Source organism: Melozone crissalis, unplaced genomic scaffold (assembly GCF_028551555.1).
Source record: "Melozone crissalis strain CALT ecotype California unplaced genomic scaffold, PUWL_Pcris_2 ptg000079l_1, whole genome shotgun sequence".
NCBI lineage: Eukaryota > Metazoa > Chordata > Aves > Passeriformes > Passerellidae > Melozone > Melozone crissalis.
Window position 1 is genome coordinate 1,535,355 of NW_026535856.1, and position 27,739 is coordinate 1,563,093.

Consider the following 27,739-nt stretch of genomic DNA (forward strand, 5'->3'; position numbering starts at 1 on the left):
CACAGTGGAAGAGACCACTGCAAGTACTTCTCACCACCTTCACTGCAATCAAAATCAAGGAGCAGAATGCCTGGATCCATGACTGGAGTGAAGAAAGCCCTAGAAGTCCCTTGGAGAGTGATATCAGAAGAGAATGAACTGAAACTAAAGCTTACTCAGGCAAAATGAGTATATTGCGGTCGGGAGTAGTTCATACTTTAGTTTACAGAATTGTTTTGTAGGTAATTGTAACTGAAGTTTCAGAACTAAAGAGTACCTCTATCCAAAGCAATGCTGAATGGCCTTGGTCCCAGGCTTTTAATCAGTATACTGGATCCATGGGTGTGGAGGATTTTATTGAGTTGGTTAGCTGAGAAAGGCCATACTGACTTAATGCCGCTGGTTAAGCTTGAAAGGGAGGTCAGCAGTCTCTGATTCAGTGACTGCTGACAGGCAAGAATGCCGGATGGCCTTGCTGCAACATGAGGAAAGGGAGGTGAGATTAGTCCTGAATATCTGCAGAATGTAACAGAAGAATAAGCACAAGAATGTAAAAGTAGGTGTAGTTGCTGATATGTAACTAACCAATCCTGAGCTCAACTTTTGCAATATGTATGAAGCTTATTAAGAACTATATTTAACCCGCCGTATTCGATCAATAAATCGGACTTGGATGAACCAATTGGTGTCTGGGTCTCCCTCCTCCGACAAATGGTGGAGAATGCGGGCAAAGGCAGCATTCTGAACGTTCGCTCTCTTGGATTATAAATTCGCCACGGTCGGGGAAGTTGGGTGAGAGTCCTTGCAGCCGGGACGGTGCCGGATTTTAAAAGCACCCTTGAGGATTACAAAAGGTATCTCAAGTCTCTACGTGTCGCAGGAAGCCTGGAAGGGCTGCAACAGCGCGCGCTGATATATAGGTATGGATAGGCAAGCGACATACGGTCCCTTCTCCTCATAATTAGAAAGGCGAGGAGTAAAAGGGATAGATTTTAAAAAGGAATTACCAGGGTTATTAGCTTATGGTCATTCTAAAAGAATTTTTGCTAACCCACATACAGTTCATGAGATAGTAGAGTGGAAAAAGTTTGGGGATATCCTGTGGGATACGGTGTTAGATGATGATAAGTCAGCAAAGAAATTTGGCAAGTTATGGCGGGTGGTGTATAATACGTTACTTCAGCAGGTCTCTGAGAGAAAGGCAGCAGAAAGGGCAACAGAAGCTCATAAGAGGAATATAGGGTATGGTCGTGAGGATGATCCCTTAGCACCTTCTGTAACTCAGATACTTATGCCTAAGGGTCCCCAGCAAAATGGTGTGGAAAATTTTCCCTTAGATACAGTGGAACCATCTGCACCCTTCCTGTCAGAGGGGGAGGGCGAGTTGGATGGTGGGGGTGGGAGCAAGCCAGCTTTGCCTCCGCCGCCAGCTTCAGACGAGTTGGATGGTGGAGGTAAGAGCAAGTCAGCTTTGCCTCCGCCGCCAGCTTCAGGCAGGTCGGATAGTGGGGGTGGGAGCAAGCCAGCTGCGCCTCCGCCGCCGCCTTTGCCTCCGCCGCTTCCCCCGAGCGGGCCGCCTCCGCGGGGGGGCCACTTCCCCCGCGCGAGTCGTCTCCGGTTTCACTGTCAGCTCCAGCAGCGGGGGGGCCGCCTCCCCCGCGCTGGAGTCAGCTCCTGCTCCACTGCCTTCCCCGTACGAGAGCTCGGTCTCGGTACCGAAGTGCCAGCAGCATAGCACCCTTAAAGGGCCAGATCCTATCCCGGGGGCACACCGTGGTCTATGGGGGGAGATGGCTAAACAGAGAAGGGAAGCTTGGGCTGCTTTGGCAAAAGTAGTAATGCAGATGGGGGATGGCGAGGCGGTGGAAGTAGCTTCTAATCTTGCATGTCCGGTTACATACACACCACAGTATGATGCACAGGGGAACCTTGCACATAATATAGCAGAATATACTCCCTTAGATTGGAAGATGTTAGCTCAATTACGTTCTATGGTTAGTTTGGAGTAAAAAGTGAACCTGTTAAGCAAATGCAAGAGTGTTAGCTACTTTAGGGGCAAATTGGACTATTGAGGAAGCTTTAGAGCGAATGGCATTAATGCCAACAGCTTCACAGGCATTTATAGTAGAAACTTTAAAGGAATTAGGATTAGGGTTACAAAGGCAAGCAGAGTCTACTCAAAATCAGGTGTTAGCTGCTCAGAATCAGGTGTTAGCTGCTCTTGCTCCTCTCCGAAGCGGCTCACTGGCGGACACGCAGAGCTCGAGACCATTCATCAAGTGTTACTGATGCGGCAATGAGGGACATACGCGCCCAGACACAAGTAGCCGCCGTGACATCGGAGACATCAGCTGCTGCCGTGACATCACTGTCACCTCCTGTCTGCAACAGCAACAGCAGAGAGCCTCGGTTTGGATTTATCAGCAGCAGTAGACGTCACACTAATGACGAACCGGCCTGAGAGGATACAAACTGGAGTAAAGGGTCCTCTTCTATTAAATGGATAAAGATGTGGAGCATTGTTATTAGGACGTTCTTCAATAACTATGCTGGGATTATTTGTATTGCCTGGTGTTATCGATGTGGATTATACAGGGGAAATACAAATCATGGTTTACACCCTTTATCCTCCTATTAAAATAACAAAAGGACAACGCATTGCACAATTAATACCACTATCACAAATGACATCTGGTATACCATCATTTACTGGGCAAATACGGAATGAGAAGGGTTTTGGCTCTACTAATGTTACACTTTTAACTGTGGATTTACAAAATAGACCAAAACAAAAAGTGGAAATTACCCATGGGCATCAAAGCATAACCCTTTATGGATTATTGGATACAGGAGCTATTACAGCTTTTACAGATGCAGGAAAGAAATCAAGGCGTGCTGCTGTCACCTGGCAAGAAAAAGGACAATGGAAGCATCAACTTCTTACAGCAGATCCTGCAGATAGTTTACAAACTTTGGAATTGTTAGCAGTAGTATGGGCAGTGTCCAACTTACAGGAGCTTTTAAATGTGGTCACAGACTCTATGTATGTTGCCGGAGTAGCCAGACGAATAGAGGAAGCAGCAATTAAGGGAGTGAATAATAAACGATTGTATGAGTTATTGATACAATTAAGGAAAGCTTTACGAGAGAGAAATGCAGTGTATTCTGTGATTCATATTGGGAGTCATAAATGGTCTGAAGGTTTAGGAGAAGGGAATGAACGTGCAGACAAATTGGTTACTTTACCCATTGATAACTCTTGTCCTATTGACAAGCATACATTGGCCAGAGAAGCACATAGCAGATATCATCAAAATGCAAGAGGGCTTGCAAAACATTTTGAGCTGAGTTTATCAGAAGCTAAAGCCATTGTTAGAGCACGTCCAATATGTAGTTATCATAATGAGGGAATAGGTTTAGGCATGGGAGTTAATCCTCGAGGTTTGGAAATAAATGAAAAATGGCAAATGGATGTTACACAGGTACCTAGATTTGGTAAAGTTAAGTGTGTGCATGTCACTATAGATACATATAGTCATTACATATGGGCTACGGCTCAGGCAGGAGAAAAAGCTACACATGTTATCAGGCACCTGTTAAGTTGTTTTGCTGTTATGGGAGTCCCAAAGAGTATCAAAACAGATAATGGTCGAGCTTATGTGAGTGCTAGGGTCCAGAAATTCTTGAATCAGTGGTCTGTTAAGCATGTGACAGGTATTCCACACTCTCCTACTGGATAGGCAATAGTGGAAAGAGCAAATGGTACCCTTAAGCAGTATATTGAGAAGCATCAAGATTTAACAGACCCACAATCATGCTTAGCTAAGGTTCTGTATGTGATCAATCATTTATGTATTTTTGGGGAAGACGATATCCCTCCTGCAATTAAACATCATCCGAGGTCAGGTCAGGAAATTAAAACCCGACTACAGGATTATGGGAAAAACCTGCAAAAGTATTATACTGGGATCGGGGATATCTTTGTGTTTCCTCACCTACAGGACCTCTGTGGGTGCCTGCTAAGTGGACTAAACCTGTTTTTGATGCAGCCTCTGGTGGACTGTCTCACGGAGGAGGACAAGGAGCTACTGGGGAAGAAACTGTTTCTAGTCCTACGACCACTACTGTTACAGTTGAAGGGACACTCGAAAGTGTTGGACAAAGCACTGACACGTCACTATCGGACGGCCCAGGAGCCGATTGGTTTTATTGACTCATTATCAACTTTTCGTTTAACAAATCCAGCAAAGGAACATTGCCTTGACTGTTATGATCCACATTGTGCTGCCTGGATTGCTCTACGTTGTGGGGGTTGTGATAATACTTTTTGGATAGAACAATCATTATTATGGGATTTGTGGTGCCACATTTGTAAGCACGAGCACACGTGGGGTAAAAGCTGGCAAGATGAATTAAGGAGACAAACAGGGCTAAATGCATATGTAGCTTTAAATCTTTATGAGTCTCCTGAACAAAAAATTCTTGCTTATTATCAATGGGAAGTACAATGTGTTGTAAATAGAATTGAGGTTCAAAGTAAATCACGTATAGTCTCTGTAAGGTGTAGAAAATTAGTACCTTTAACACAACGTTCGATTGTAGGGTCCTTCAGAGGGAATCCTGAAAGAGCACTAGACTGCTGCATTGAAAAGTTGCAAAAATTAAGTTTGCAAGTAACAGTACCAGTAAAGTTAGGAGCAGCAAAACTGAAAGCAGATTAGAAAAAGAAGGTAAGATGGGGAACAACCTCATCTAAATAAGGCTATTAGTGATTGCTAATTAGCTTTCTATGATTAGGGCAATTTCACATCTATGGGACTCTGCCTTGTGGGATGATGTAGCTCCATGGGACCCTGCTTCGTGGCATGCTATAGGTGTTGAAGAACAAGAACAGCGATTATGAGATAAGATACATTTTGTATTAAAGAAGGAGCTTGAATTGGTAGCTGTATATAGTAAGAAAGCTGAAGAGGCTTTGCAATCACCGCCATTGAACTGGTTGGATTGGATCACACAGATAAATTTTAATACTGATCCTTTCCTATATACACTTCCTTGTTATGTTTGCAAAAAGGATAATAATAAGTGCTATGCTTGGGTAGCTTTGCATTGTGCTGATTGCAATAAGGTTTACTGGTATTCACAGAGGACAGTAGGAATTTTATGGTGTCACCCTTGTTTTGGGAAGTGGATTCGATATTCTTTCTGGTTTAGATCTCTTGAACAAAGTACTGGCCTGCCAGGAAGGGCAGGATTGGAGCTTTTTGAGAGTGCAGAACAAGTGGTTATAGCATATATTAGATGGAAATTACAGCAAGTACTTAGAGAGCTTGAAATTACTACATCCTCACGCATCATAGCAGCTCGCTGTAAAGCTGATTTGCTTTTAAACCTACCTGATGCTATACCTGTAAGCAAAGATGCTGATTTGGAATTAGATCAGTGTATTCAGAAATTGACTCAGCCTCACAATAGACATTCTAACAAACCAGGGAAAAGACAACGAAGAAAGGAAAAACAGAGAAAGCAGAAAGAAGAATGAAGTTTGTTTTTATACTGCTCAATGCTGTAGTAAGTGAAGCGATAGGGATAACACGTTTCAGTCAGCCAAGAGAAAATCTATGGGTAACACTTGCTAAACAGATTAACCAATCATCGCTTTGTCTTAGTCTTGGAGGAATTACTAATCCACTTCGAACATGCTTGGTAGGACTTCCAGTGTGGTCTCCTGGAGAATTTTGCAGTTTAACAAGTAATCGAACTTTATGCATGCGTAACATGTCTAACATCACATTGCCACCACAGCAAGGATATACTGCGGGTCAGAGTGATGGCTATCGCCAATGCTTACTAATCCAATCACTTAACACCTCCTTGCATTCTCCTCCTGAAGAATTAGATCTTTTTGGAAGTGCAAATGCCAGTATGCCTAACATTACAGCTGGAGGATAGTTTAGTTTCAAACCCTTGGATGTTCAAAATTTAAATCAACCTAAAGACACATGGGCCACCTTGGATTCATCCCTGAATTTGAGTGAATTCTCTCCACAGCATTACAGTCAATGTAACGGCACAAACATCACGGCACCAATGAAATTACCTACAGGAATATTTCTAATTTGTGGAGACAGGGCGTGGAATGGTGTACCAGCTAAGCCACAGGGTGGACCCTGTTATTTGGGAAAATTGTCCTTGTTTCACCCTAATGTGTCCTTGCTAATGCAGCTCAGTCAAACATCAAACAGGAAAAGGCGTAGTATACATGACTTGGACTGCAGCCAGATAAGAGATCCAAAGTTTTGGGGTACATTCAGACAAGTAGTAGTTTCAACTATCTTACCAGGAGGATCTGCCAATAAGGCTATGAATTTAGCAAAACAATTAGGGTGCTGGACAAGAAATGAGCTGAACCAGACATCCCAAATTCTGGACATGATGACTGCAGATGTGCAAAGTGTTAACCATGCTGTTTTACAAAATAGAGCTGCTGTAGACTTTTTGCTCTTAGCACAAGGGCATGGATGTGAAGAATTTGAGGGAATGTGTTGCATGAATTTGTCTGATCATTCGGTGTCCATTCACACTAAGATAAAAGAATTGCAACAAGGACTTCACAATCTCAAGGAAGAAGAAGGTTTAGGAATTGACAAATGGCTTAAAAACTTAGGACTTGGGCCATGGCTAAGGAACCTTGTGATCTATGCTATAGGACTACTGGGTGTAGTTTTACTGTTTTTGCTTATTTTGCCTTGTGTCTTTAATTGTATTCAAAACATGGTCAGTCGTATGATAGCAAAAATGCAAACTAATCTCCTTGCTTAAGAAGAAAACGGGGGAAATGTGGAGGATTTTATTGAGTTGGTTAGCTGAGAAAGGCCATACTGACTTAATGCCGCTGGTTAAGCATGAAAGGGAGGTCAGCAGTCTCTGATTCAGTGACTGCTGACAGGCAAGAATGCCGGATGGCCTTGCTGCAACATGAGGAAAGGGAGGTGAGATTAGTCCTAAATATCTGCAGAATGTAACAGAAGAATAAGCACAAGAATGTAAAAGTAGGTGTAGTTGCTGATATGTAACTAACCAATCCTGAGCTCAACTTTTGCAATATGTATGAAGCTTATTAAGAACTATATTTAACCCGCCGTATTCGATCAATAAATTGGACTTGGATGAACCAATTGGTGTCTGGGTCTCCTTCCTCCGACACATGGGAAAACCTTCTGAGATAAAAGATTTAAATGTATCTACTGTAGTAATCCACGAGAATCAGGTATATGAGGAGCAAGAATGGCAGGAACGGGAACTGTGGACACTTCAAGGAATCAGAGGAGAAGAAATCAAAGTAAAGTGCTGGGCCATCAATAGGATGGCTTATGAGAGACCAGATGTAATTAGGGTCTCAACCTCCTCTGGTGTATATGAACACCAGGAAGTTTGTGATAACCTAAGTGAATCAGACTGTTGGTGTAATTTCACCTTGATACAGCCTGTAGAAGTGACCTGCCTTTGAGCTCGAATTGCTATCAGACTTTCATTTGAATTCAAAGTGGACACTGCACTCTTTACCACAGCAGGGCCTTATACACCCCATACTAGTTCAGACTCTACCCAAACTCCAAACTTGAACCTAACGTAGTAAAGAATGTGAGTAAACAACAGCTATTATTCAATCCAGAATGGTCTCTGAAATGTGTGGAGTTGATAATGCAAATTAACATCTTAAAAATCCAACCAGCCTGCTCCTCCTTCCTAAAAACATCCTTTGAGGGCTGGACAACATGGTTACAAAAACAGGCATATCTCAGGAGCAGAACAAGAAAGGAAGGAGCCAGCTCTCCTGGTGCCTAAAACCAGGAACACCAAGAAATCAGTTTCCTTAGGTAATTTTCCAAGCTGGTTGGCTGAACACTCAGGCAATGGCTGGTAAAGGGTGCTGAACTGCAGCATTATTAACCTGAGCAAGGAAGGTGATTTTCTTTATTTATAGCTATCCCTTTTCCTACTGAGATTTGGATCAGTGATTGTCCCAGTCTGAGGCGGTTGGATTCTGCTTAAAAGAGGTAGAGAAAGAGACCCCCCTCAGAGCTCAGCAGCAGGCGGTAGGATTTTGAGCATCACTTTTGTGCTGAGTGTTTCAAGCAGCAGAAAACCTGATCCCAGTTTCTTCTGAGGCACTGCAATGAATTTAGGCTCTTCTCTCAGATTTCCCCTTCATTATTTACTTGAGGCTGGGGCCTGAAGCTAGGGGCAAGGTGGGTGAGGTTTTGTAGACCAGGAGAGACATTCCTGCTTGCCACACATCTAGGAAATCAGGTGCTTTGGAGGGGGAAGGAGATTCCCTGAGGTCTCTACATTTCAGAACAAACATCTTCTTCAAGTATGACCTAAACCTCTGTCAGATACACTTGTGAAGTGTGTCTGAATTTGCAGTGTGAGCCCAGTACATCCCTCTGGCAGGGAGGGATGGTCATGGACAGAAAGCAGTTCCTGTTCCCCATAACAAACATCTAACTGGCATATTAGGGACAAGATTAGGAGTTTTAAATGGAATTGATTCAGAAATACTGATGAATAAACTGGCCACTGCAGCAGGTAGCCTCACAAAATTGAAGCAGCCTTTATAGTAATCTCTATTGGCATTAGGAACTAGCCAGTGACAGATTTCAAAAGTATTGCCAAAGTAAGGAAGTATGAAAAGGCCGGGGACCAAGACCACAAGCTGATAGTAGAAGCACTTAGTACAGTTCAAGATAATGTGTCTTAGCTTTCAGTTGTATACAACACAGTTATGGATGCAAGCAACAGGCGCTCTGATCATATGGGAAAGGGGTGAAGGTAATTTTCCAGCTGAAATTCAAGAAATTGTGTGGGATAATGCAATTGATATTGAAAGGAAGTTTCAATCCTGGTGAACTATGGTGAATTTCACCTATGATCCTGTTTCTAATGTGGCCACTGCCTTTGTGGCTTACCATATGTAACGCCACTGTTTATGTTATCCATCCCATCATTGCCCTAGGATTAAACCATGAAAAAACAATACTCTATCCTTCAGAACATAGAGTGTGGGCATGAAAGATGAATGGAAAGTGGCAGACAGTAAACTTAAAATCCTGCATTACTAGAGAACAGATGGGATTCATTTGTGAAAGCAATACTGTAATACCCAAGATGTGTGTTTGGACACTGAACAGAGTATTTGCCACTTTGAAATTCATCCAGTCACTACTGACCAGAAAACTGTTCTCGTATATACTGGAAAAGGGTGTAGGCTTGAGAACTGCTTGTGCTGCTGTACAAATTGATAGCAATGATGTTATTCTGTCTAGTAGAAACCATTCTAATCTCTGTATTTGTAATTTTGTTAAGATTATTGGGTGTGATTTTTCGTATTTGGTACCAGTAACAGCCCACCAGCTGATTAAAGCCAATTACACACTGTATCAGACTACCACCTACCCCTACTGAGATGAACCTTACATTAGTGAAACAATTAATTAAGCACCAAGACCTATTGGAAGGCTTGAAAGAAATCCAAGAAAGCAGAAAGAAAACCTTAATTACTGTCCAACATGATACAAAGGTGATAACCAGAGTTCTACAAAGAATAAAACAAAATATGGATCATCACTGGTGGGATGTGATCTTTGGGTGGTCACCAACTGCGAATGGAATCTTTAATAAATTGTGCCACCCCATTGTAGTTTTACTAATATTAGTTGGGATAAGCTTAGGACTATCTATTATATTGTTAATTTGGGACAGGAGAATGCTACAACGAATAGCTGTACTAACCACTTCGTCAAACGTACATGGTGAAGCATTAAAAGACACTTATTGTCGTGAGAGTTTTCATTAAGTAAAAGAATTTACTTGTTTCCTAGGAAAGGGGGGAATGAGACAGAGTAGAGATCCATTCTGAATTAGGTGAAGTGTCTAGGAGAGGTGAAAAGTCTGTGAGGCCAAAGCTGAAGGAAAAGTCGGATGCTGGAGACAGCAAGACGACAGAGAAAGAAAAACAGAAATGACAGAGAAAGAAAAACAGAAATGACCACAAGGTCAATTTGCCCCCGACCTAGGAATTCCTTTGATAAAGAAGAACTGGGGATAAATGTCACGCGGAATGAATATGTATGAACCTATTGTGAAACTGTATGCATAGGCATTTGGAAGGGGGATAAAAGGAGACCTGAGGTCTTCAGGGGTATGCATGCCTTTTGGGGAGGCTTGCTTCCGGCGAGCGTCATAATAAAGGCATACCGGGCTTTACAACTTTTATAAAGTTGTGAGGTTTCTTCTTTTCTCCGCAAAACATTACCATGGAAACTGACCACAGCAACAGGGGGCTGGTGATGGTTGCCATGGAAAGTGACCATAGCAACAGGGGCCCCTGATGGTTGCCTGCTAAGGATCAGATTTGTCACAGGCCCTCAGAGGGGTTCCATGGGGACTTTCCAAGAGTCTCCAGGCTGTTCCAGAGCTGGAATGTCACAGGCAGAGACAGGGGCTCCATGGAGACCTCCCAGGGCTTTCTGGGGATGGTAAAGAGCCGTGTGGTCAGAGGCAGTCACAGCCATTCCATGGTGACATCCCAGGGCACCTTGGGCTGCAAAGGCACCAATCTGTCACAGGCACTCAAGGGGGCTCCACAGTGACATCCCAGGAGTCCCCAGGCTGCCCAAGAGCTGGGATGTCCCAGACACTCAAAGGGGTTTCTGTCATGGGCACAGTGGGAGCTTCAGACAAAAGTTTTTTTTCTTTATTGGAGAAACTCCTGCTGAAACATGCGGTGGAGAAATGAAACTCAACAGCCACCTTGGGTCCTCAAACCCCTGCAGGGCCCCTCGACTTCTAAAATTCCTTCTAAGAGAGGAGACTGGGAGCATCTGGATCCAATCCCAGCCCCAGAATTTGTCAAAGGTGTAAAGATTGGACAGGTGGAATTGAACTTCATGCCAATTTGTCCCACAGGATTAATGATGGAATACCAGATAAATTTATACAAATACAGCTCTGATTGATTCTGATCTTGATCAGACAGAAAGATCTTAACCACAGTCATTTACTCCACAGTTCTATAACAATTATTAGAATATCGTGCTCTAGGCAGCAATTTTGAAGTCAACAGGGCCTTGCTGGAGTTGTTGGAGGCCGTTGCAGGCAGAGCCTCCTGCTCCAGCAGGAACTGGCTTTCCTGTGCCATGAGCAGGGCAGGTCCCACTGCAGGAAAAGCCCCAGGCCAGCCCCAGCACAGGCAAGGCCTCAGGCACAAGGGCAGAGTGCCGTGCTGGGAGCTGTGCCAGGGAGAGCCTGAGGCACCAAAGGCACCTTGGCAGCAGCAGCTGCTTGCAGGCCATGGCCAGAATCCTCCCTTGGCAGCCCGGCCTGGTGGCCACCACTGCAGAGCTGCTGCCTCAGGGCTCATTCCTGGCTGGGCTCTGAAAAGCCACTTCTGCCCCAGGAGCCTGACTGGGAAGCCATTGGCCCCAGCACCTTGAGGAGAGGATATTAATGACAAAACTCTTCATGCCAGCAGAGACAAGGCAGGGGCAGAGGAAAGGGGAGAGCCAGGCCCAGGGGACAGGGCTGCCTTGGTGATGGCTGTGAGGCCACTGCCCCTGCAGCAGCCTGGCTGCCCTCAGCAGAATTCTGGCCAGAAATGTTGTGAGGGCACCCAGCACATCAGAGAACCCACACTACAGAAACTCAATCCTTGGGGATGAGAGGGTTTCACTGGGTCAGGTTGCAGAAAGGTCCTGCTCTTGGACAATTCCTGGGATAAGGAATCCACTTCTCTGGAAAAACAGATACAGTTTTTGCCACTCTCATCATTATAACATGTTTCCTCCTTCTAACAAATGTAAATCCACCCTCATTCAGTTTAGAGATATTGACCCTTGTTCTGTCATTGCAAGATTCAGGAGAAAATAAATTTGGCCACTGTTTTTCAATTTTCACAGACATAGGAGAGGAACCAAAAATCTCCCAAGATGGGGTTTGTTACCAGCAGGTAGAGGCTGAAGGCTCTGGACTCAGTGGTCTGGAGACTGAGGATAGAAAAAGAGTAGCCTGGGAAGGATTGAAGGTTGCTTTCAGAGATTCTGGAGCTTTTCTTTAGAGAGGATATAAGCATGAGAAGAAAACAATGGCACCAATGGCAGCTGGGGTGGCCCAGACTGGCACCAGGAGAAAAGAATTTCCCTGCCAGGGCAGGGCTGTGGTGCAGCACGTACCCCAGAAGGATCCTGGAGTGGCTCAAGGCTTTGTGTGGGCAGGCAGAGGCAGGCAGGACGCAGAGCTGTCAGCAAAGGAAGGGCCCAGCCAGGTGGGGCAGCCGGGGGATGCCGACAGCCTGCAGGGACAGAGGCGCAGGGCAGGGACATCGTGGGACAGCCTGGGCTGCACAGGGCACAGGGATGGGCAGCAGCTGCAAGGCAGCCCTGCCAGAGCCAACTTGGGCAGCACTTTGGCCATGGCTGCTGGGCCTGGGCCTGAGGCAGGAGCAGGAGACAAGTGACCCTTGCAGGCCTGGGGCCTCATTGCCTCCTCGTCCCTGCTCAGCAGCCTGGCAGGGGCCGCCCCATGCTCCTGCCCCTGGCATTGCACATCCCCACATGCCAGTGCCCATCCCGGCAAGAGCCCTGAGCAAGGAGGGAGGGAAAGGATCTGCCTGGCCAGGGGCTGGGGCTCAGGCCTTGGCCCTTTGCATTCCTCAAACATATCCAGGTGTTCTCAGCACCAGAGACACTTTTGCCTTGCTTGTCCCTGCCTGTCATCACTGCTTCCAGGGTTCTGCTCTAACTGGAACCTGGGGACACTTCCTCAGTCCTGTGCCTCACAGGGATCTCTTTAAAGTACAAGAAACTTCAGTATTTATATCTCAGTTTGAGCTCTTGAGAAGTTCTCTGAGCACATTCTGGGGGACAGAATCTGATGCAAAGAGCACAAAGCCCCAGAGAGTCATTGAAGTCCCTGTGCTCTGTCTGCGCTGCTGAGCTGGGCTGGGCTCCTGGCCCAGAAGCAGCTCCTGGCAAGGGCAGTGCTGCAGAGAGACAACTCTGGCCAGGAGCAGCTCCTGTGCACAGCCCAGCAGGGCTGGGGCACTGCCGGGGCCCCTCAGGGACACCAGCAGGGCACAGACAGAGCTCACAGGACTCAGCACTGGCAGGGGCAGTGGGATGGCCCTGAGGGGGCTGTGTCACAGCAGCATCTCTGGGGCTGTGTCATAGAGGCACAGAGCAGCTGTGATGTCAGCAAGGGGCTGTATGACAGGCCAGAGTGGGCTGTATGACAGCACTGAGAGGGGTGTGACATCACAGAGCAAGCTGTGACATCATAGAGGGAGGTTCTGTGACATCACAATGTGGATTGTAACAGAGTATGATATCACAGAGCAGCTGTGTGATGTCACAGAGAAGGCTGTGACATCATAGGGTGACTGTGACACCACACAGCAGCTGAATGACATCATATGGAGGCTGCGTGACATTACAGAGTGGTTGTGTGACATCACAGGGGCAGTGTGACATCACAGGCAGCGTTGTGACATCACTGGCACTGTGTGACATCACAGGGGGGATATGTGACATCAGAGGAGATGTGTGACATCACAGGGGCTGTGTGACACCAGAGGGGTCTGTGTGACACCATAGGGGCATTGTGACATCACATGGGCAGTGCGACATCAGAGATGGCTTTGTGACATCACAGGGGCTGTGTGACACCATAGGGGTCTGTGTGACACCATAGGGGCATTGCGACATCACAGGGGCAGTGTGACATCACAGGGACTGTGTGACATCACAGGGGGCTGTGTGACACCTCAGGGGCTGTGTGACATCACAAGGGCTGTGTGATATTTCAGATGGCAGTGTGACATCACAGAGCAGCTGTGTGACATCACAGGGGCAGTGTGACATCACAAGGGCAGTGTGACATCATGGGGGATCTGTGACATCACAGTGGCTGTGTGACATCACAGGGGCAGTGTGACATCACATGGGGCTGTGTGACATCACAGGAGCCTGTGTGAGGTCACTGGGGAGGTCACTCTGCCCCAGCCCCCGTCACAGCTCCCCCCAGAGCAGTCCAACCCTGCTCGTGCACAGCGGGGTCCCCTGTCCCCCTGGGTCCCCCCGGGTCCCCCGGCCCCGCAGCCTCCCCCAGAGGATGTTCCACGAGATCGACCCCAGAGCCTGACACGGGGACGGAGGGACGGGGCCCTGGGCGTGGCACAGGGGGACAAGGACCCCCCGGCAGTGTCCCCGTGTCCCCCAGGGCCAGGGCCAGAGCCAGGGCTCCTTCATGCTGTTATAGATAAATATCATAATATTGGGGTTTTGCAAATATTAAAATGGATTTTATATGTGGGATGCTAAAGTAACTTTGTTCTAAAGATACAGTTTTTATTTCTGTTGTTAATGAAGCTCAGTGGAATAGCTGCTTGTGTTAAACTGCCTGCTTGAATGGGATAACATCCAATGCACACAGGATGAGGACACCTGGATAGATCTGCCAACTATCAGCACTCACTGTCTGAAGGCAGAGTGGACCAAGGCCCAAAAATTGGAGGTGATAAAGAGAAGGAGCCAAAACCACAGCCAAAAAACACACATGCTCTGAAAAGGCAGACCCAAGGAGGGGCCATGCAAAATTGTTCCTGGAATATGTAAAGTAGTTTATGGATATGCATGAGGGTCTATGAATATGCAACATGCTAATGTAAGTGGAAAGGTATTTCAGGGGGATCCTTGAAATGCACCCGGCCATAATAACCTTTGCTCCAATGTCCTGGTCTCCCATTGTCCTTTATTAAACTTTGTACATTTTAACAGGAGAGTGAACATGTTTTTCACCAATCGAATCTCAAGGAAACAAGGCTCAGTTGTCAAGCCAAGGCTCTGCTTTGACCAAGTGGGGCCTCATGGGACATAGGTGCCACTGGGACATTGCCAGGTCTGGTAGGAACAAGGCTCCATTATTGCACAGCAAGGCCTCAGGGCACGCAGGAGAGCAGCGTAACAATGACATCTTGGGGAACCAAGTGTCACCTGCAAACACAACGGGGCCTGATGGAAGCCAGGTGCCACTTGGATATTGCCAGGGCAGGTAGAACTCAGTGTCCATTGTGACACAGCACAGCCTCATGGAACTCAGCAGAGCACTGGGACAGCCTGGAATCTCATGGAGCCAAGGCTCTTCTTTGGCAAAGTGGGGCCCACAGGATGCAGGTGCCACCGGGACAATGCCAGCTCTTGTGGAACCCAGTGTCCATGGTGACACAGCAGAACCTCATGGAAACATGGGGACCACTGTGACACAATGGAATCTCATGGAAACATGGGAACCACTGTGACACAATGGAATTTCATGGAAGCAAGTGTCAGTTTTGACGCAGCATGGCCTCACAGAACCCAGGGGCAACGGGGACTGTGCTGTGGCTCGTGGGAGCAAGGGGCCATTGTGACACAGTGGGGCCTCCTGGAACCCAGGAGAACATTGTGGGCCCATGGATCCTCACAGAAGCACGGCCCCATTGTGACAAAGGGCGGCGTCACAATGGTCTCCTGGGTTCCATGAGTCCTCGCTATGTTTAGAATTGACACTTGGTTCCCCAAGATTCCATGGCATCCCTCTGCTCTTCTGTGATTTGAGGCTGTGCTGTGTCACAATGGACACTTGCTTCCGCCAAGGCTGGATATGTCCCTGTGGCACCGGGCTTCCATGAGGCCGTGCTTTGTCACAATGGGGCCTTGGTTCCATGGGATTCCAATGTCCCACAATGGTCTTCTGAGTGCCATGAGGCCTGCCTTTGTCACAGTGGAACCTTGCTTGCACGAGCCTTGGCAGTGTCCCAGTGGCACAGGGGTTCCATGAGACCCTGCGGTGTCACAATGGGCCCTTGGTTCCATCAGGTTCCATTGTGTCACAGTGCTCTCCCAGGTCCCATGAGGCCTTGGTCTGCCACAGTGGTATCTTGTTCCTACTAGGCCTGACAGTGTCCCAGTGGCATCTGTGTCCCATGAGGCCCCACTTGATCAAAGCAGAGCCTTGCTCCCATGAGATTCCACTGTTTCACATTGTTCTGCTTGGTATCATGAGAATCTGATGTGCTGACAATTGATCCTTGGATCCCAGAGATTCCATTGCATCACGGCGCTGTCCTTGGTTCCATGAGGCCCAGCTTTGTCACAACTGGACCTTGGTTCCATGAGATTCCATTGCATCACAGCGGTGTCCTTGGTTCCATGAGGCCCTGCTGGGTCACAGTGGAGCCTTTGTGCCTTTTGTTTCCATGGTGTCACAATGGTCTCCAGCATTCCATGAGGCCACACAGCAAAAGAGTGGACCCTTGAATCCATGAGTTTCCAGTCCATCACAATGGTCTCTTGGATTCCATGAGGCCACGCTGTAAAATGGTGGAGTCTTGGGACCATGAGTTTCCATTCCATCAAGATGATCTCTTGCATTTCATGAGGCCCTGTTTGGGAGGAGCCTTTGTTCCATGAGTTCCCATTGGGACACAATGGTCTCCAGCACTCCATGAGGCTGAGCCGTGAAACTCTGGGCACTTGGTTCCATGAGATTCCACCACGGTGTCACCATGGTCTCCTGGGTCCTGTAACAATTAACACTTGGTTCCATGAGATTCCATGCTGTCACCCACACGATCTCCTTTAGCCCTCCGTTACATTTTAAAAGTCACAAGTACAACGCTTCATTAGCATACTCAGGTTTGCATAAAGCTGCGTCACGGCTTTACAACCCTGAGTGGCTTCAGCGCCTGCATCAGTTCCTCCTGTGGTTCTCGTCAGTCTTCTGGTAGCCTGCCCCGCAGAGCCCTGGCGGCACCTCAGCTGGCCAGCTGGGAGCGCAGGCCCGCAGGCAGCAGCGGCTGCCCTGAGCAAACAGCCCGGCCGCCTCAGGCGGGCACTGTGGGTACTGCGGTCACTGCGGGCGCTGCTCTGCTGGCCCTGCGTGGCGCGGCAGCTGCAGGAGCAGCGCCCATCGGCAGCCCGGGCCGGCCGATGGTGGCTGCTCCCTGCGTGGGGCCCCAGGGAGCCACACGGGCGGCCTTGGCCTGGACATGGCCCTGCAGCCTCAGCTGCCCCGGCCAGCCTGGAGCATCTCCCCAGCACCCACAGTCACTGCTGGGCCAGCCCTAAACAGCACACGTGGGACACAATTGGTGCCAGAGCACTCAGCAGGGAATCCCAGAGTCGTCGAGGTGGGAAGAGACCCTGACGTTCATCCAGAGCCACCGGCACCCTGGCAGCACCAGCATCACTGAAAAACTACATCCCCAAGGGCCACATCTGCACAACTCCTCAATGCCTCAGAGACAGTGACACCACCGCCTCCCTGGGCAGCTTCTTCCAATGCCTCACCTCTCTGTCAGAGAAAAATTCCTTCTGATATTGAATCCAAACTTCCCCTGGTGCCATCAAAGGCCATTTCCTCTCATCTTGAAAGGATTCCGTGCTGGTCCTTTGGGATTGTATCCCTGAGGAATGGGCACAGGTGGGAGCTGTTGCTCCATGGATGTGACTGCAGGACTTTGACTCATATCAGTCCTCCAAAACAAATTAAAGTTGAGTTTAAGAAATAGTAGCAGTAAAAAAAACTTTAAAAAACTTACACGAAAGATGTTTTAAAAAAAATTAAAAAAAAAAGAATAGGAATAAGTGGGTGAAGAATAAGAAATAGTAGTAGTAAATTTAGTAAGAATAAGAAGAATGAGAATACGAATACGAAGATGAAGAGGAAGATAAAAACTAGTAATTAAAATAAGAATATTAAAAAACCAAGAATGACATAGTAAATAAGCATAGCAAGAGAATAAGATTACTTAGAAGGAGCATAAGAAGAATAGTTTAAAGAAGAGAAAAGAATAGTAGTAGCAATTAAGAAGAAGAAGGGGAAGAAGAAGAAGAGAAAGAAAGAAGAAGAAATTATAATAAGAAGAATATTAAATCAAAATGCACATCTACATGTCTTCTATAATCCCAGAATGCAGGAAAGGACCTTAAAAAGTATCCACTTCCAACTGATCATCTCCTGAGCTCTCTCTCTCCAAGACCTCTTTCGTACTTCGATCTCATGAGCTCCCATGTCTTGTTCAGTAAAATCCATGAACAAAACAATCTGGTTTTGTTCTCCCATGGTCTCATTGGTGCCTTCACTGGGGCAGAGGCACCTCTCCCTCATGGCACCTTAAGCCTGGATGGAACCATGGGCAGGTTCCTTCCAGGCACAAGCATTCCATCATTCTGTCAGGGACTCCCTGCCCTTCTTCCCTCTGCAGAATGTGCAGCAAAGCTGCCTTTGCTGTCTGCTCGAGGAGCCCAGCCAGCTGCTGGAGCCTGACCCTGCCCTGCACAGCTCCCCTGGCAGGCACGGCAGGAGCAGCGCCCTGGCAGCCTCAGCAATTGCCCTCTGACATCTCTGGCACACACTGCCATGGGCTGCAATTCCAGCTGCCAGCAAGGAAAAGATGCTCCTGCCCTTCAAGACCAAATTCTGAAGGGGCCAAGACACAAGTGCAGCAAGATCTTACAAAGACATTTTACTGCCAGCCTCCAGAACTTCATCCAGGGCTGTTTGAGCACCTGGATGGGGAAGGAAAAAAAAAAAATCAGGGGAGGGTCTTTGGCTGGGAGCTGTGGAAGGTAAAGACAGACCCTATAAAGGGAAAAGGAGCAGACAAAGGAGGGCAGGAGAGAAAGCAGGACAAAAATGGCAACCAGCTGAGAAGGTGGCACTCTGAAAACCAAACCTGAACTTATGGAATAGGAATGGGACAGAAAAGAAGAATTCTGAGACTTTATTTACTCTGCTTCTCTGAGCAACCTGTGCCAGGACTTCATCACCCTGACAGGGAAGAAGTATTTTCTAGATCAAACCTGAATTTCATCCCTTTTACGCTGAGCCCTGAACATCAGTCCCTGAGAGGGAGCTGAAGAAACTTCTCCAGAACTCCAAGGCAGAATCCAACTCCAAAGTTTCTTGCACTTTTAATGGGTCCCACTGAGGGACACAATGGAGAAAGTCTCCCCAGGCCCCAGGCAGAACAGAGAACTGCAGGCAGTGATGACAGGTGGGGACAAAGAGAAGCCAAGTCTTGGTGCCCTGGGGCACAGCAGGGTCTGTGCCACCAAGGGCTGTGAGGAGATACCTTGTCCAGAGGCCCTGGGGCCTTCTGGCACAGCCCCAGCCAGGCTGGGCACTGTCAGCCCCTTGTCCTGCCCTCAGCATCCCCCCCTAGCCCACATCCCAGTGGCCTCAAGGATCTGCTGGCAGGAGTCCCTGGGGAGCCTGGCTCAGGAATGGCCCTGGGGGCTCCTGAATGCTCCCAGGGACTGCACGTTTTTCAAAGGACTTTGGGTTTTGCTTTTGCCTTGGAGTCTCTGAGAGCTATGTGCAGTCATGGCCTCCAATTATGTGTTCTAATTAGTCCCTGCAGAGGCTTTCTCAGTAACAACACTCAGTGGGGCTCATGAATGCTTCAAGGTACTTCAGTTCTTTTAAGGTACTTGGTGTTTCCCTTTGGATACAGACTCTGGGAGAGGTTTGTGCAATCATGGCCCCAATTATCTGCGTTAATTAGTCCCTGGAGAGCTTTGTACTGACACGAAATGGGGCTCATTAATGCTTTGAGACTCAAGGTGTTGAAGGTACTTTGGATTTTCCTTTCCACACTGTCTGAGAGGTTTTTTTGCCATCCTGGCCACCAATTCTCTCCTGCAAGGAGTTCATAAGGAGCCTGTGTTGGAGAGGGACCTCATGGGAGCCATGAATGCCTGGAGACACTTTGGGTGTTTCCTCTGCCTTTGACTCCTGGCAAGGTTTGTGCAATCTCCTCCCAGGCCCTGAGGTTCAAGGGCTCACTCCAAATGCACAGTGAGGCTCATGAGGATCAAGCAAGTCCTGACAAACCCTGGCTCTGCCTTGATTTCCCTCTGCTCCAGTGTAGTTCATTAGGAGGTTTTCCTTTGACAGTTATGGACAAATAGCTCAAAGAGCTTCCAGGAAATATGTAGTCCTATTTTAAAGGGTGTCTTTTATTGCTGTTCCTCTTACACAAGAGGTGATTGCAGCATTCAGTGACTGATACTGATCCAGGGACTCTCCTAAGGAGCCCTGGCCTGCTTAGAGAAGCGGTGCCTTGAGCTCTGAGCCAGTGTGGACAACCTTGCTCCACATTCCCCAAGCCCATTGTGTCTCTCCTCACTCACCTAGGACCTGCTTTGCTTGGAGAAGTGGCCGCACACAGCCAAAGAGGGATTTTCCTTCTTTGATTTTTGAAGCAATCTAAAACTCCTCAGTTTCCCCACTGCAAACAGACATCCTCCTCAAGTGTGTGCCAAGCCCAAGCTGCCACCACGAGCACTCCAGACCTGCCCTGAGCCAGTTGTGAGGGTGGATCATCATCCCAACATGCAGTGGTGCCATTGCAAGGGACTGTTGCCATGGACACTGCACTGACCCCACTGCTGGGTTTGGGTCCCATGGCAACCCCCATCAGTTCAGGTTTCCTTGGAAACCAGGCCAAGGAGCCATTTCTGCAGCCAGGTTCCATGGCCATTTGCCTGCAGAGCTGTTGCTGTCCTCGGCTGCCATGGCAACCCTGGGACAAAGCAGTTCCAGATACAATTGCAGTGACACTCGTTGGTGCCACCAGGTGCCATGGCAACGGCCACGGGGACCCAGTCCTTGGTTTGGTGCCATGGCAACCAATGCTCAGAGCCGTTGTGGTGGTTGGTGGCCATGGAAAGCTGCCCTGGGCCCTTGCTCAGGGCTGGTGTCAGTGCCCAGAGCCAGAGGGGATCCCTTGCTGGGGGCTGTGCCATGGCCACCTGCCCTGTGCCGCGCTGGCCGCTCAGGCACCAGGAACCAGCAGCCACTGGCACTGCCAGGGCCAAAGGCCAGGTCAGCCAGACAGAAAGGGGCAGGGCTGGGCACTGTTGCCATGGCAACCGGCACTGGGGGGACACCTGGGTCACCTGGCCTGGCAATTGCCATGGAAACCTCTGGCAGGGACTGAGGGCACAGCCCCTGGCACTGAGACACTGCTGGGCCGGGTGCTGAGCACAGCGCTGAGCACGCAGAGATGGTTTTGTTCTTGCTGAGCTGCACAGCCAAGGCCTGTCCTGCCCCTCATCCAGCCACGCTGGGGAGGGGCTGGGGCTGCGGGGGAGCTGGGCAGGGGACACAGCCAGGACAGGGGACCCCAGCTGACCCCGGGCATACCCCAGACCAGAGCACATCATGCTCAGTGTGTGAAGGGGGAGAACAGGGAGGAAATTTTGGAGTGAGGGCTTTTGCCTTCCCAGGGAACCCTTAGGCAAGATGGGGCCCTGTTTCACCAGTGGGCAGTGTCACTACCAAAGACACAGACACCAACTGAAGGAATTGTGTCATTTATATCATGCACAGCTGCCGAGATTTACAAAAGAATAAGCTCAGCAAAGCACATCATCATTAGCAAAGAATTACAAAAGAAGCTCAGCAATCCATCATAACCCATCATTACATTTTGATGACCAATCCCTTGGTGAAACACCAGATTTGTTTGTGGCAGACAAAGATTCTGGCTGACTGTCAAGGTACACCTTACAGACATCAGGAGTACTTTAGTGACACTGTTCTTCATTCTTTTTTTTCAATCTCATTTGAGTTAGGAACAAGAATTCTGTTGTCCATGGAGCTGGCACCTTTTTAATTCCAGAATAATGCCCCCAGGCCCTTTGCTGTTCAGCTTTACCACACTGTCTGTAGCTAACAAGGCCTGGGGGCCCCTTTTTCCTCTGGCTGGAAGGGGCCGGGTGCCAGTCCCTGAGGGGCACCCAGGCTCCTGAATGGAATTCCTGATCAAGTCCCTCAGTGTCACAGCAGCCTTCACACAGAGCCCCATGGATCAGAGCATGTTCCAAAGGGGCCCTTGGGGCAAACAGGGAGATCTGGTCTGGCAGGATGTGTAAAACAATATCCTGGCAGATCTACTTGTTCTCACACACAATACTTGGCTGCAGGGACACATTCCCATTGTTCCTGCCCAGGGTTCAGGACTCAGAGTTGTCTTTCCTAGGAGCTGCTCCTTCAGCTGCCTCGGGAGGGGCTTTTGGCCTCCGGACCCACACTGTGGCTCCATTATTAGGGCTGCTGCATCCAAACCCTCTATCTCCACAAACGGTGGTGAGTGGAGGTGGATCTCCCTTTTTCACAATCATTCCTAAAAATGCAGTATCAATAATTGTACTACCCTGTCACAGGGGTAAATAATCCAGTCCTGGTCACTATTGTTTAACAGAATTACTGTAATTTCTCCTTGACATTCTGCATCATTTCCTCCTGCCATGACAGGAACACTTGGCAAGGCCAAGCTCCAAGGGAGCAGTTACCAAAGCAAAGTGTCCTGGAGCAATCTGAATTCCTGTTTCAGTACTGATAGCTCTCATTTGCTTTAAATTTATCCTAATGAATTCCAATGCATGAAGGCCCAGCCCTGCAGCCTCTGGGCTGGCCCTGCCAGGGGCCATCACAGCCAGAACAATTTCCCAGGCAGCCCAAATCTCACTGCCCATGGTTGGATTTGCAAACTGGGGGCAGCAGTGCACAGCCAGGGGATTTCATTTTCCCAGTGAGCCATTGTTAAGGGCATGGAGCACATCTTGGAGATGGGTTCTCCATGGGCAAAGGTTCCCATCTCCTCATTTTTCCAACTGCTCTTTTAACAACCCCTTCACCCTTTCAACCAATCCTGCAGCTTGTGCATAGTCGGGTACATGAAAAACCCTGCAGGCAAAAAACACTGTATTTTTCACAGGAACAGACAAAGCACTCTGCACCACAGTATCAGCAAACCCTGTAAAAATCGCCAATTTCCTCACTTCCTCCTTTATCCCTTGTATACAATCTCACAAAGTTGACCACTGACATTAGGGTCCTGGCCAGTCCTGTTCTATAGGATACTTAGTGTTACATCCCTGAGCAACCAAAGCTACCAAATTAGTATTGTCAGCACTATTTCATATTATTATTATTTTATATGTACATATTGATATAGAAATATAGATATGTAGTCATAGACATATATAAAAATATATAGACATATATTCAGGCCTTAATATACTATAAATCTGTATATAGTTATTTATGATATTGATATTTCACTTGCACAAGTCCATCTCAGCTCAAGATTAAAACCTTCTTCTCTTGCTCCATGTGGGAGCATTCCAACAATAATTGCTCCTTCTGAAGGTGCTGTTTCCTATAAATTCATCTTTCTCTGCCCAAACTCACAAGGTTTTTTCCTTTTCCATATGCAATTCTTGGGTGCATTTGAAGCCATCCAGGGGTGCAACTTCTTTTACATGACTGCCCCACTGCTCCCACGGGGCTCTGACCTCAGCCCACTCCAGAGCCAGGGGACTCCAGGGAAGGGCTTCCCAGGTGGGAATTTCTGATAGGACTGATTCCTCACACTGACACTGGACAAGTGACATTTTGTTGGGATCTGGCCAGACTGTGCCAGTTTTGTTTTACCAGTGGGCAGGGTCAGCACCAAAGGCAAAGACTCCAACTGAAGGAATCGGTGTCATTTGCTGCAGTTCAGAGCAGCAAAGAATCACAAAAGGAGCAGCTCAGCAATGCACCCAACCATCCCCACCAAAGATTGCCTGCAGTGATTAAGAAAGATCCAGCAGCATTTACCCTCAGCCTTTACCATCCCCCAGACCCACACAGCAGCTGGGGAAGCTGTCACAGCCAAGGGCTGCAGAGCCACTCCTGGGCACTGGGAATTCCTGCAGGTGCCTCCAGCCCCAGGTGAGGCTCCAATCCCGCTGGGAGAGGGCCCAGTTCTGACAGTGCTGAATGAACAAACTGACAGCACTGCTAGTGTGGCAACATCTGCTTTCATCCTCCTCTTGGGTCCCTCCCAAAGCCTGGCCAGGGCTCAAGGAGGAACCAAGGGAGGTGACTTTGACCATACAGCCCCAAACAAGGCCAGATGTCAGATTTCATGGCCTTGTCTGGCTTCTAAATACACAAAGGTCAATACATACATCACTAATGAGTGGCTACATCTATCACACTGCTAATGACCACGTATATTTCATCAGGGAGCCGATACAAAGATAACCTTTGCTTGGAAGGTTCGTCCAGAGGCCACCTTTGGCTCAGGGCCTGCTGTCCAGGCCTCACTCAGGGCTGGTGTCCAGGCCTTGGCACTTCAGGGACGTGGTTTACTGCTGGGCTTGGCACTGCTGGGTGAGCGGCTGCACTGGGTGAGCTCAGAGGGCTTTTCCAACAGAAACGATTCTGTGATTCCATGATTCTATCCACTGCATTCAACTGGGGCTATTTTAGCAGCAATCCTTTGCTCCAAAAGTTCCCTCTTGCCCAGCTCCTGTGGCCTGAGGCTTCAGCTCCTGGTGCTGAGCTGCTCATGCTGAAAGAGACGACTCGGAACGACGAATCCAGTCCATGTAATCCCTTCTGGGACACGGAGAGGGGAGGCTGTGCAAACAGGAGCATTGTTTGCTGTGGCCTCCTCTCTGCCCTTCATGCCTTTCAGCGCTTTGAACCAGCCAAGAGCTTTCTCCAAGAGTGCAATGGAGCAGCTGTTCCTGCTCCTGGGCCTGGCTCTCTCCAGTCTCTGCCCTTGCCTGCTTCTGTCCCTCTTGCTGTGCCCTCTGTTCCCCCAGGGCTCGCTGGCTGCTGCTCAGGACTGTGGCACTGGCACAGATCCAGTGCTCCAGAGCCTCCTTTCTGTGCCCTTGCAGCTGCCTGGGCACAGCAGCCTTTTCCATCTGGAAGCTCCCCATGGACACGGAGTGCCCAGCTCCGTTCCCTGCACAGCCTCCAGGAGCCCAGGGCTGCCATCTCCAGTCCCTGCTGGCACTGGGGGCTCCCAGGTGCCTCAGGCTGCTGTGACACTGCTGCACACGGGAGGGAAGAGGGGCAGGGGCTGTGCTCAAAGTCAGCTCCATCTGCTGCTGCTGCTGCTGCTGTGGGGTCATTTGTGCAGCCCTGGCCCAGAGTCAGGGATCAGATCCTGCCAGTCTCTTCCAGCCCTGGCTGCTCAAAGTTTGGGCCTTGGAGCCTCAGGTTGCCAAAGGCAGCTGCTGCTGGTCCCTCTGTGTGCCCGAGTTCAGCAGTGCTGCTCCATCAGTCTGTGCCCAGCAACGGGGAAAAGCCTCAGCCCTGCAGGGCCAGGAGCTGCCGGGCTCTGCCTGAGCAGCACAGCCAGCAGGAAAGAAGCTGCTCCACACGGGAACCAGGAGCAAAGGACATTCCTTTGACAGGACATGTTTTCTATTTAAAGGAAAAAAAGGAAAAAGGAAAAATAATTGAAAATTTGTAAAAGATAAGAATAAAATCCAAGTGTTAGTGAAAAAACATTACATACAGTTATTGAAAAAACCAAAACATAAATGCAAAGTTACATTATTTGCATTAACAGGTAAATGATCTTTTTAAAAAGACAACTCAGTCATTTACATTGTAAATGTGCTGATGGCATGGATCCATCTTTGTGACCGCAAAAGCCTCTTAAAAGATTTTGGGCTTTGTTTCCAACATTGGTATTTGAAATTGTGCTCGAAGCAAGAAGAAATTGCTTTGTGCCATTCCAGCTCCAAGCAGGACTGGGAATGGAAACTCTGTCAAAGCCCAAATCCTTTACAAGATGACCTTCCTTCTCAGCCTGGGAATGAGCTGCACATTCCTTTTGAAACTGTCAGGGATTTCTTAAAAGACACAAAGTCCCACTTACGGCTTTTTGCTCTGGTTTGGAAGTGCAGAAGGGCAATTCTCCATCCACCAGCTCCAGACTGCACTGCCTCAGGAGCACGGCCCACTCGCCAGCTTTGGTGCACTTGTGGCACTGCTAGAGGAGGAAGAAAGTGCAACTGCACAATTCCAGCCAATCAAGAAGGAAGAATGGGACAGACAGAACACCCTGTGCAGATCCAGGTGTTCAGCTGGGGCTTTGGAGAGTTTGGGTCCTTGCCAGTTGGATGTGTGTCCCCAGCTGCAATCTCTGGGCCTGCAGCAGAGTCTCACTCACTTGCCAAAGCAGAAAGCTCAGGCGCTGTGCTCGCAACAGGCTCGTCTGATGCAAAGCTGTCAGAGCAATGTGAGGGCAGAGCCAGCCCAGCTGGGCCCAGGGCTGAGCCCAGCAGAGCCCTGGCAGAGCCCAGAGCAGCCTCAGCACCCGCAGAGCCCGGCTGCAAGGAGAGAAAGCAGAAACCGTCCGTCAGCTGAGGGCTCCTGTGCCCTTGTGCCAAGGCCTGCGGTGCCCAGGCCATGCTGGCTGTGCCCAGAGCTGTGCCCAGAGCTGCCCATCCCTGCTGCCTTTGGCAGCAGAGCAGGAGGGCAGCACATGTGCCCAGCCTGCAGCCAGCCAGGGCACATCCAGCCCTCAGCAGCTGCCCAGAGCCAAAAAGCAGCTGGGCAGCTGACTGAAGAATTCATTGCATCTGCCCTGCACAGGGGGAAACTTTGGTGCCCGGCCATGCCATGCCCAGATCAGGGAGCATCCCCCTACCTGTGGATTCATCTGCAAATTGGGCCTGGAGCCTGGATTTGAAGAAGGTGCCTGAATCCAAGTCCATCATCTTCAGCTGGCCAGGCCAAGGAAGAGATTGTCATCCTTGAGGTTGTCCTTGGTGTCTCCAGCAGCAGCCCCACCTGGAACAGCTTCTCCAGGGGCTCCTTCTCCTTCCCTGGGGCTAGACCAGGCTGCCAGGGCTCTGCCCAGGGCCCCAGCCATCCATGAACAGGACAAACAAAACCAGGGGGGATGGTGGCCACCAGTGCTTGCCACACCAGGTCTGCAGCTCAGCTCCAGCCCAAGAGCTGCTTATTCCCTTCTGCTGACCCCTGCTGAAAGCTACAGGCAGGACAAAACCAGCCTGGTTTGCTTTGCCACTGATTGCCAAGAGATGCATGGAGCTGGTACCTGCCAGGCCCCTGGATCCAACTGTGCATGTGGATCTCTCCCATCTTCTAGGGCAGAGGAACACCCTTCACCCAAGGATGACAGAAAAGCTCTTCTAAGGATGGCCTGTCCAAGGGTTGCATGGACAAACACCTCTTAATGATATCCTGGCACTCTGGGGAGAGAAACCAGAAATCATCAGTCAGTTGGAGAAGTTGCCCTCCCGTTCCCATGCCCAGGCCATGCTGGGTATGCCCAGAGCTGGGCCTAAACTTCCCCATAGATGCTCTGTTTGGAGGACAGCAGGAGAGCAGGACATGTGCCACCTCCTCAGCAGCTGCCAGAGCGGTATGCCCAGGAGCCTGCTCCTGTCTCCCAGCAATGGTACTGCCCCCGTGCCCAGAGATGAGGATCCACCTTGAGAGAGCCATCGTGGGAACAAGATCCGCCCCCGGATGATCTCCTGACCCCTCCTGAACAGGTGCTTCCCCATGACCAGGTGGCACAGCAGGAGGCCCAGGGACCAGATCGTGGCTGCCTCGCCATGGTAGCGTTGGTGCTGGATCCACTCTGGTGGGCTGTAGGACAGGGTTCCTGTGGAACACAGACAGAGATCAGCAGGGGGATGCTGCTGTTCCCAGAGCCTGGCCCCAGCATCCCTGGGCATGTGGGGACTGCCCTAGAGGCACATGGGGTAAGCGCTGCCCTCTTGCCAGCACCTGGGACTTGTGCACAAACTCGGGGCTGGAAAAGAAGCCACTGGTCCTGGAAGAGGGCAGAAGAGACCCTAGGAAGGCCCAACCATGACACACAAAG